This window comes from Zea mays, chromosome 6 (assembly GCF_902167145.1).
Source record: "Zea mays cultivar B73 chromosome 6, Zm-B73-REFERENCE-NAM-5.0, whole genome shotgun sequence".
Classification (NCBI taxonomy): Eukaryota; Viridiplantae; Streptophyta; class Magnoliopsida; order Poales; family Poaceae; genus Zea; species Zea mays.
This window is the reverse complement of record NC_050101.1, coordinates 60,533,897-60,546,087: the sequence shown is the minus strand read 5'-3', so window position 1 is coordinate 60,546,087 and position 12,191 is coordinate 60,533,897.

The following is a 12,191-nucleotide window of genomic DNA, read 5'->3' as shown; positions in this document are numbered from 1 at the left end:
CCACACTACTGATACATCTATGCCAATACAAGTACCAATTTCTGGTCCCATTACTCGTGCTCGTGCTCGTCAACTCAACCATCAGGTGATTACACTCTTGAGTTCATGTCCATCATATTTAGACCATGGAGACCCGTGCACTCTTGTTTTGCTTAGGAACCAGGGAGAAGACCGAAAGGGAAAAGGATTTGAACATGCTGGATTCAGACTGCAGAAGAACACCAACTTGTGACGGTCACCATGGTCACATGCGGGCTCGGATTGGAATGTTCAAGCACAACATGGAAAGCTTATCAAGTCTACTTTCATATGGATCCGGAATTATAGTCATATCTGTTCTGAGGCCATCGTAATCATTGTTTCCTTACCGAGACATTTCCTGCCTTTTCTGCCCATGGTGCTGCGTCACCCTATTTTGGCGCAATGGGTCGTGTATCAAGTTGGGTCCATTAGGGACGCATCCTAGGGTTGCAGCACGACCCCAATACCCTTGTGGTCGTCCTCCCATGTTTATAAACCCCCTAGCCGCCACCAAGAACAGCGGGTTTTGTTTAGATCAAGTTTAGCTCTCGCTACTTGCTTGTAAGCGCGCATGCTGTTTCAGCCGCCCGTCTTCTTGTCTTCGGAACCCCACCATATTGGCGTTTGATTTTGAAACCTACAATTTACATCGGGTAATTCAGTACTTGTTCTACTTGTTCTTGCTAGTTCTTCGATTGCTTGCAGGACGAGTGCCCTAGTGGTCGGGGTGTCATGCTCCACAAGATCGTGACAGCCATAGGAGGTGGTGTATCGCTTGCTAAGGCGCAGCGTCTTTGGAAGGCTGTAGTCGGGCCGTGAACGCCGTCTCCTCCACCAATCGAGTTATTCCACACCCTCTCAACGAAAGATCGGGCATTCACCCAACGGGTGCACATCATGGAATCTCAAGTCCCAGGCAAGTTGTGCCCTTGATCACTTTTATTTACCCAATAATATTCTCTATAATCATTTTATCATGCATAGGTTTAATTTTGATGGGACCCAATAGGTCACCCTATTCTGGTTATCTTTATACCTTGTTTACCCCTAAACTATTTGGGTAGTTTTGCTATTGCTCTATATGGTTTTGGGTGTAATATTACATTATGTCCATGTTCCAATTATTCTGTTAATTTATTTATTATTCATGTCAAGATCATTATTTTTAATTGGAACATGCAGCTTAACTTGAGAAACATGTGCCACCACAAGGGTGGAATGGGACGCCCTTGGCTGACTAACTAGGAAAGCTAGTGGAGGACTACCTTACCCGATAGGGGCAAGGGCAGTAGGGGAGTAGGCATATAGGGACGTTCCCGGATTGATTTTGCTGCAATGGCGGTCATACGGGGGATTCCTGCATTGCTCTTCCTAGAAAATGTAGCGGATTTTCTGAAGCTAGTGGAACTTTGTAAAGGCCTTGTAGTGGATCCCTATCCATTCAGCTCGGTAGTGTCTAAGGGTCTAGCTAACCCTGGCGACATGGGATACACGACTTGTGGGTACAGGGTACAACCTCTGCAGAGTGTAAAACTAGTATACTAGTCGTGCTCGCGGTCATGAGCAGCTCAGGACTCTCACATGATTAAATTATGGAACTAAATTCAATTTGTCATTTGCATTGCATGAGATTTATTATAAATTTTTTCTATTATTATGGTTTGGTATTTAATTACATTTAGTAACTGCAAATAAAATTTGATCAACTTATTAAAAGCAATGCTCAGCTTTAACCCCTATCATTGATCAGCCTTACACATCACATGAACTCCCACCTTTGGTGAGTTCATGCACATTATTCCCCACAACTTGTTGAGCGATGAACATATGTGAGCTCACCCTTGCTGTCGTACACCCCCCCATAGGTCAAGAATAGGTACCATAGGATAAGGCGCATGGAGGATGTTGCTATGTGTTCGTGAGAGGTCTAGGCCGTCGTCTCCCAGATAACTTTGGGTTGTTGGATCGTTGTATCCTTACTATGTAATTAATTAATTATTTTGTATAGAAACTCCTATTATATTGTAAAGTTGTAACATGCATTTATGTACCATGATTCATCATATGTGTGAGACTTGGTCCCAACACACCTGATGATTATGTCCATGCCCGGGTCTTGGTGCTCCTGAAACCCGAGTGTGACAGTTTTGTAACGATGAACCGAAGATCTGGCCGACGAACCGTAAGCACGGTAACAAAGTTTTCGCTGAGCTTGTCACGGCGATATTCTGGGTTGCCCCAGAAGATGAACGGATGGAGAGAAATTCCTTGCCAGAGTTGTCGCTAGAGTTTGGGCAGGAGTCAAACTTTGACGAGATGGTCATAGCGGATTATGGCTGTGAGCCTAGCTAACGGTGGCCTGTTGTGGCTTGGATGGCAGTGGTGCTACTGCGAGGCTATGGAGGAGATGTGTCTATGATTGATGGCTTTAGGTGTTATGGTGGCATCTATTTATATAGGTTGGGAGGTGGGTGGTTACAAGATAGATCTAATCCGGTACTTATCTGTTACAACTGTATCCTATATATTAGAAACTCTAACAAACTCGAAACCAAATCAGTTACATCATAGATCTAATCTGGTACTTATCTATTGCAATCATATCCTATCTATTAGGAACTCTAATAAACTCGAAACCAAATCTGTTACATGATAGATCTAATCTGGTACTTATCTATTACAATCATATCCTATCTGTTAGGAACTCTAACAAACTCGAAATCAAATACGTTGCGCAGATGAGAAGTTTGGCAGGGCAGTTACAATAACTATGGTGTTAGTTTGTAACGAACAACAAGGGATGATTGATGTCATGGATGATGGAACAATGATCCAAGATCTAGCAAGTGGAATAAAAATAGGAGGAAAAATACACGTGGGCTGTGTTCCTTAAGTGGCTTTGCTATTCTTTTTTCTGTTTTTTTATTTCCAGATTTAATTATCCCAATTCAAATCTGATTTTAAATTTTGAAACCATATATATATGCACAACAAAAACACCAACATGAATGCAAATATTTTACACTTATTTACTCCTTATTTACTTTGCTCAAATAAGTATTTGTATGCATGAAATTTAATAAGCATGGAATTCACATAGTTATATGACCCAATAGGTGTAATTTATATAGAATAACTCAATATCTTATTTATTATAGTTTAAGTATATAGCCAACATTTTATATTTACTATTTATTAAATTGTAGGGAAGATAGTCTCAATTCATAACTTTGTTATAATATGCTTGAAATTTTAAATCTTTAGAGAATTTTCTTAATTCACCAAGATACGATTTTGGAGTGTTACAGCGCCCCACTTCATTCTCTCGCCGTCGCGTGGATCCCACGAGTCAGTCTGTTCTTCCTTTGGGTTGTTGCACCGAGCCACTTTCCTCGCCGTGATAAACTCACCGGCCGCTCGATAACCCCGCGTGGCTGGGAGGCCGGGACCTCGAGCCCTCTATAAGTTCGAACCCCACCGCAGTCGAACCATCTCTAACAAAACACCGAGCCACCATCGCAGAGAAGCGTCACCGTGGGTGAGGAGAGGAAGTCGGCGTGGTTAAACCAACTGCTCATCGCAGCCTCAGTGTTGTGTCTAGAGGCTTCGCCAGATCGCAAGGAAGGTGCTGATGGCCTCGGCGTGTGAGATTTGTAACCGGGGACCCCAGAATTTCTTGCCGGCGTTGGCGGTCCGCACCGCACCGTGGTCGGGGGTGTTTCTGTTCTAAGATCTCGGTATGAGTACCTCACTCAATTAGTATTGTCATCCTCTTCGCATTGCACCATCTGCCGGTGACTCTCGTGCCTTGAGGGTCGATCCAGCGTCACTTCGGCGGGTGCTCCACCATAGTGTACTAGCGGCGCTGCCTTCGGGACTGGTAGAAGGTAGAAGAACACGCGGGGGCCATGGATCTGGCTTTCAATGGCTGAGATTAGATCATGCCACACCGATTTGAGCAAGTGGGTCAAGGCCATTGAGATCTGATCGAGCGGATCTGGATGGCTCTAGGTTATTTAAATCCAGACCGTAGATTCCAAATCCATAGGATGCGTGCTTAAACCCACTTGGATCTAATCCCGATCGTTGGTATCCGATTGTGCGGTCGAGAATTGCGCGTACCCCTTTGTGGTGGTTATTTTACTTAAGAGACCCTAGACTCTGGGTAAATCAACCCGTCGTCCACCCCCTGTGCAAAGTCATTTCATTTAGGCCATGGATTTTACACGGAGATCCCTGGAAAACTTCAGAATAGTACCCGCAGTCCAGAGCCATTAGAATTAATCAAAAAATAATAAAGAAAAGGATTTTTAGTGTAAAAATAATTCCGGAAACTTGTTTAATTCATATTTAATTCATCTTAACTCATTTTTGATCCATTCCAGTTGCATTAAATTCATATTAATATTGTTTATCATTTGGTAATCTGTTTTATCATGAAATATAGATTAAAATTATGCACTTAATTTATTCTATATTAAACACCTAAATCTTCAGAAAATCATAGCTCTTTAACTGTAACTCTGATTTCAGTGGATCTCGAACCTAGGATCTACTTATGATGCGTAGAATATTATTATTCAGTTTGTTCTTATGTTTATTGTGATGTTAATTTTGCATATACCATGTTTGTTTGTATTGCTACGAATAGCATCGAAGTTACGAGTCACTTGAAGACCAAATTGGTACCTGGGAATCTCGAGTCTAAGGCAAGTTGTGCCCTTGTTCACTATTCAGTAGCTAATAATGTTCTTGTTAATCACTTTGACATGCTCAGGTTAATTTGATGGGACCTAATAGATTTCCCTTGCATTGTTATCCCCCACCTTGCAAACAGATGAACTATCAGGTAGATTTGCTATTGCTCTATGTGGTTTTGGGAAATTAATGTTTTATTGTGATCATGTTCCAATTATGTTGTTGTTTTAATTACTATTCATGATAAGATCATCATGTTAATTGGAACATAGAGAACCACCCGGGAAAATAGTGCTACCACAAGGGTGGTATGGGACGCTCTTGGCTGACTAATTAGGAAAGCTAGTGGAGGACTACCTTACCTGAAAGGGGCAAGGGCGGTAGAGGAGCTGCGTATAGGGAGGTTCTCGGGTTAGTCATGCTGCGATGGCTTTTCGGACGAGCGATTCCTGTATTACCCTTCTTAGAAACCATAGCGGGTTTTCTAAAGCTAGTGGAACTTTGTAAAGGGCTCGTAGTGGTACCCTGCCTCGTCTCCTCGGTAGAGATGAATGGGAAGTTGTGATCCCTTGGCAAATGGGTAACACGACTTGTGGGTAAATATGCGCAACCTCTGCAGAGTGTAAAACTGGCATATCAGCCGTGCTCACGGTCATGAGCGGCTCGGACACTCACATGATTAATCTATGAAATTAAACTTAAATTGTCATATGCATTGCATTGTGGTTGTTGTTATTAATTTTGATCTCATACTTATTTGGGTTGATATCTACTTATACTTAGTAACTGCTAATAAATTTTTGACCAACTCTAAAAGCAATGCTCACCTTTAACCATCTCCTTTAGTAAGCCTCACACTTCACATGAGCTCCCACCTTTAGTGAGTTCATGCACATTAGTCCCCACAACTTGTTGAGTGATGAACGCATGTGAGCTCACCCTTGCGGTACTCATATCCCCCCAGGTCAAGGACAGGTACCACAGGATGAGGCGCGTGAAGGATGCCGCGATGAGTTCGTGAGTGGTCTAGGCCATCGTCTCCCAGTCAACTTTGGTTGCTGGATCGTTGTCTTCATATGATGTATTTATTTATCTATTTTGTACAGAACATTGTTATGTATTAATGATGTGATATTCGTTTCTATACCATGAGTCATCATATGTGTGAGACTTGATCCCAACACACTTGGTGAATTTCGCGCCTAGGTTTGGACCCCGAAATCTGGGTGTGACAGAAGTGGTATCAGAGAAATATTAACTGTAGGACGTAACCTAGATAGAACTGGACAACCATTACCTACTTACCTTTGCTACTCTGATTCTTTCTAAACTTTCCTTAATCTTTTCTCATCTATTGTTGCTTTACTCTGATTATTCTTGCCTTTTCACTCCTAAAGACAAAAGGGGATTTCACACTTTGAAATCCTGTACCTAAAGTGACTTTTAAGAATATGAGACCTAATCTTAGGGACAAAAACAAAATTATTTTTGTAGATATCTATACACTTGAATGCTTGTTCTTATGCTACTTGTTTGATTTGGCTCTTTGATTGAGTGTGATGAGTTGTGGAGTAATGTTCACAATTGCATCTACATATACATATAGGCATAAAAATGTGTTTATAAGATAGCTAGCCAACCTAGATTATCTCCCATTAAAATGTATCTAGTACATATCTATCTTATCTCAGCAGATTCTATCTTATCTTTGGAGATTCAGTTCATAAGCATAGTTGTCTCGACATAGACACAAAATAAAAGATCAAAGCTCTGCCTAGGATCCTTTAGTTTACGACCAACTAATAGGCTAGCTGTTCTACCTACTAAATTATTCCCTTGCAAAAGTATCTTACCATATGTCTCTAACTCAAATGGTTAATACCAGTAGGGGGGAGGTGTTGATCTACCCGCACGAATACGTCGAAGAAGAGCTGTAGCTAATCCGGAACCAACAATGAATCCTGCTCTGAATCCCCCGCATGTTGATGACGTGATTACTGCTCAAATACGACTACTACAGCAAATGGCCAACACAATGACAGAAATGCAAGCACAGATCCGTCAAGAACGACTAGAAATGAGGCAAGAATTCCAAGAAATGTGCCAAGAATGACAGGAACGACAGCAACTACCGCCTCCACCACCACCAGCTCAGCCCAGAGATAAGCATCGAGAGTTTATGAGTCACAAGCCACCTACATTTTCTAACTCCTCAGACCCACTACAAGCTGATGACTGGCTAAAGTTCGTGGACAAGATGCTCAACATAGCCCAATGTACTGATAGGGAGAAAGTGCTATATGCATCGGGGCGCCTCACCGGCCCCGCTGCAGATTGGTGGGATGCATACTGCGCAGCACATGCTACTGCTCACACCATTACCTGGGCAGAATTCTCCACTCACTTCAGAAATTACCATATTCTTGTTGGCCTTATAAAGATTAAAAAGGAGTTCCTATCCCATAAACAGGGAGGCATGTCTGTAAGCGAATACAGAGACAAATTCATCTAGCTATCCTAATATGCTCCTGGGGAAGTTGATGATGATGAGAAAAAGCAGGAGCTATTTTTGGAGGGTTTGATCAGGCCACTACAATACCAACTGATGACACACACATTCCCATCCTTACAGAGAATGTTAGACAAAGCTATCGCTCTGGAGCATAAGAGGGTTGAGCTTGGAGAAAAGAGGAAGACTACTAACCAAGGACAGGCTAGAAGTAGTACCCGTCCCCGTAAGGCTAACCTCAAGGCATATCTGCTCGTGGTAGTTGCGGACAACAGACTCAACAGACCCAATCAGCTCCTCCTCAAGCTAACACTCCAGCGGGACCTATTGCTCTAATACATCCACAAACAGGTCATGCTTCAAATGTGGACAGATTGAACATTATGCCAACTACTGTCCCAACAGGGCCGCTTACACCACTCCAGCTTCGATGAAGCAAGGCGAGGCCTCAGGAAGCAAGAGTTAGCCCTTATCCATCAATCGGGGGCAAGTCATCCACGTGGAAGCAAAAGCTGAACCTGGTGAACCCGAAAACCTGTAGGAGGTGCCGGTTGAAGGTGAAGAAGCGGGAGAAGAAGTCAACGAGCAACAAGATTAGAGTATATATATATATGTTTTAAGTAATATTTGTAAGACCTAAATAATACTTTAGTTAGTAGCTAGTATTTTACTATTTTAGGAATAATAATAAGGTCTATTTGAACCTATGTTTTAAATAACAAGTTATGCATCATGCCGAAATTCTTGCTTGTGCATATGTTTTGAGACAAGATTCGGATACATCCTTTTTCTTACTAATCTCGAGGACGAGATTTCTTTTAAGGGGGTAGGATTTGTAAAGCCCAACATTTGTATAAGTGAAGAATAATAAAATAAATAAATATATTTATGATAGTGTTTTGGGAATTTTTGAAACATTTGGAGATTTAGTAGGACTGTTGGGGACTTGTTCTCAAATGCTCTGCCTTAAGAACAAGGCAACATAAAGTGTTAAATGCTGATGCCCTTCGTCCAACAGAGGGCATTATTCCTTTGGGGATTAATGGACCTTGGACGAAGGTTTGTGACAATATGATTACGAAGGTTAAATCTTCGTAATTGTAGTTTAATAGATTGTATAAAATATCGTAAGTATAGAGTATCAAAGGTAAACGAATCATAAACGAACCATATTGCATTTATTCAGCATATTTAATTATTGAATACAGTTATACCTCTGCCTTGGCAAAAATTGGTTTCCGAATAATGCGATTGCAGATACCGGAATCCGTGAACAGTAGAGGAATATTGTTCACTATTTATAGGCACAGGGCGCAGCCTGTGAGAGATTACAAGTATGCCCCTTATGAAAGTTTACAACATTGACTCAGACCTTTATGGACTAAAAGGTCATTCTATCTTTAAGTCGGTTTGTAATACCGAAGCTTCATGAAGAGGAACCTTCGACCATCTTACACAAACAGCTTCAGCCGAAGGTTGCTTCTTCCTAAAAGACCTTCGGCGACGAAGCACAGGCCCAACAAGGACCCTTCATTTTCTAATCAATTAATGGAGTAAAATTAGTCAATTTACCCATAAATAAACAAATAAATGTACATCTCATGCTGGGATTTTTGAGTAATGCATATAATCTAAAAGAAAAACCCTAGTGTGAATTTGAATTCAAAATTTTTGACTTTAAGTGGAAAAACAAAACAAAAATGATAAAAGAATTAAAAGAATGGAAAGTAATAACTATAATAATAAATAATAATATTATAAACAGTAGGCTCTATATACACATTAGAATTATTTTTGAAATGGGAATCTAAAATTTAAAACAGAAAGTTCAAACATGATTGAATTTGAAATAGGAATTTGAAAATTTGAAAGAAATTAAAATAGAAAAGAAAAAAAAGAAAAAAACAAACATGCGCTTGGGCTAAATCCTCTTCCTCGTGGCCCATTTAATTCTCACTGTGTGGCCCAAGCTCATCACGCTTGCCTGTGGGTGCCGACACGACGGGCCCACGTGTCAGCCTCCTCGCACGAGCGTCCTTTTTCCCATAAGGATATTGAATACAACGAACCTTCTTTAGTACTACTGTAGTTTTGAAAATGAACATGCAAATACCCATTAAAAGTAAGTAAATATATCCAAAACATATAAAATGAAGTTAATCCTCCAGTAAAAGAGGCTATTATTCTCTTCGGTCGCTGCTGTGTGGGTCCGTGAGAGCACCTAGAGGGGGGGGTGAATAGGTGATCCTGTAAAAACTTAAACTTATAGCCACAAAACTTGATTAGGTGTTAGCACAGTTTATGCCAAGTGGCTAGAGAGGAGTCAAAACACAATAACCACAAGAATCCAACCACAGAGATGACACAGTGGTTATCCCGTGGTTCGGCCAAGTACAAAACTTGCCTACTCCACGTTGTGGCGTCCCAACGGACGAGAGTTGCACTCAACTCCTCTCAAGTGATCCAATGATCAACTTGAATACCACGGTGTTCTTGCTTTTCTTTTCTCAATCCCGTTTGCGAGGAATCTCCACAACTTGGAGCCTCTCGCCCTTACAAAAGATGTTCACAGAGAATCACAGAGCAAAGGAGGGATTAGCAACTCACACACGACACAAAGATCACAGCGAATACGCACACACAAGACCCAGACTTGAGCTCAAAAGACTAGCACACTAGAACGGAGCTCAAATCACTAGAATGTCGAACAAGTGCGCGAGATTGATGTGTGAGTGATCAAGAGTGCTCAAGGAATGCTTGGTGTTCTCCTCCATGCGCCTAGGGGTCCCTTTTATAGCCCCAAGGCAGCTAGGAGCCGTTGGGAACAAATCTGGAAGGCCATCTTTGCCTTCTGTCTCGTGGCGCACCGGACAGTCCGGTGCACACCGGACACTGTCCGGTGCCCGATTTGTTTCCATAAAAAGCGAAGCCAACCGTTGCCGACCGTTGCAGATCTGGCGCACCGGACAGTCCGGTGCACACCGGACAGTCCGGTGCTTCCTTCCGACCGTTGGCTCGGCCACGTGTCGCGCGCCGATCGCGCGGCCGACCGTTGGCCCGACCGACCGTTGGCTCACCGGACAGTCCGGTGCACACCGGACAGTCCGGTGAATTTTAGCTGAAGTCGCCGGAGAAAAACCCGAGAGCAGCCTCTTCGGCCGAGGCAGCCTGGCGCACCGGACACTGTCCGGTGCACCACCGGACAGTCCGGTGCCCCAGACCGAAGCAGCCCCTTGGCTGTACACAGCCAAGTCTTCTCTTCTCTTCTTCTATCTGTTTCTAACACTTAGACAAACATATTAGTACACAAAACCAATGTACTAAGACTTAGAAACATACCTTAACTTGTGATTTGCACTTTGATCATCCTTGGGCATATTTTCACATTTAAGCACTTGTGTTTGCACTCAATCACCAAAATACTTAGAAATGGCCCAAAGGCACATTTCCCTTTCAATCTCCCCCTTTTTGGTGATTTATGCCAACACAATATAAAGCAACTAGAACAAGTGCAAAATCACTTTAAATAAAAACTCAAATTGGTTTTATTCAATTTTGGCATATATGGATCATCCTTTGCCACCACTTGGTTTGTTTTTGCAAATCAAACTCAAATCTCTATCTCTAAGTCAAACACATATGTTGAAGTATAAAGAGAGTCATTCCAAAAGAGATTGATCAAAGATTTCAAAAACTCCCCCTATTTCCCATACTCAATACTTCTCCCCACAAGAAGCCAACTTTTGACAATAGAGACAATAAGAGACAATAAAAGCTTTTGACAAAACAAAAACTCTATCCTACTATTTTCAAAATCTCTCAAGTGGTAGCTGATCCATTTATCGCTTTGGCCTTTATTTTCTCCCCCTTTGGCATCAAGCACCAAAACGGGATCAATCTTGGCCTTTTAACCCCATTGCCTCACCAAAGTCTTCAATTAAGAGCAAATGGCAATAAGATTTCATGAGATGAACTTGGAATTAGTTACCCTCTCATCGGAGTGCAGTGGAAGTCTTTCATGGTCCAAGTCCACCTTTTCCCTTTCAATCCTCCTTCGAGACTAAATCAAGCAAACTCAAGCAAATGGTTAGTCTCAAAGGGTCAAGTTGTAACACATCTCCCCCTAAACATGTGCATCACTTTGCAACGGACTTGTGAGGTCCAGGGAGTGTTGGTACAACTTGAGCACCACAATAAGCAACAAAATGCAGAATGAACCTGATCAAATGCATAAACACATGTATGCTACAATTCAATCCAAGTTCCGCGAATCTAAGACATTTAGCTCACTACGCAGCCTGCAAAAGGTCTTCTCATCTAGAGGCTTGGTAAAGATATCGGCTAGCTGGTTCTCGGTGCTAACATGAAACACTTCGATATCTCCCTTTTGCTGGTGGTCTCTCAAAAAGTGATGCCGGATGTCTATGTGCTTTGTGCGGCTGTGTTCAACAGGATTTTCCGCCATGCGGATAGCACTCTCATTGTCACATAGGAGTGGGACTTTGCTCAGATTGTAGCCAAAGTCCCTGAGGGTTTGCCTCATCCAAAGTAGTTGCGCGCAACACTGTCCTGCGGCAACATACTCGGCCTCAGCGGTGGATAGGGCAACGGAGGTTTGTTTCTTAGAGTTCCATGACACCAGGGACCTTCCTAAGAATTGGCACGTCCCCGATGTACTCTTCCTATCGACCTTACATCCAGCATAGTCGGAGTCAGAGTATCCAACTAAGTCAAAGGTAGACCCCTTTGGATACCAGAGCCCGAAGCAAGGCGTAGCAACCAAATATCTAAGAATTCGCTTCACAGCCACTAAGTGACATTCCTTAGGATCGGATTGAAATCTAGCACACATGCATACGCTAAGCATAATATCCGGTCTACTAGCACATAAGTAAAGCAAAGAACCTATCATTGACCGGTATGCTTTTTGATCAACGGACTTACCTCCTTTGTTGAGGTCGGT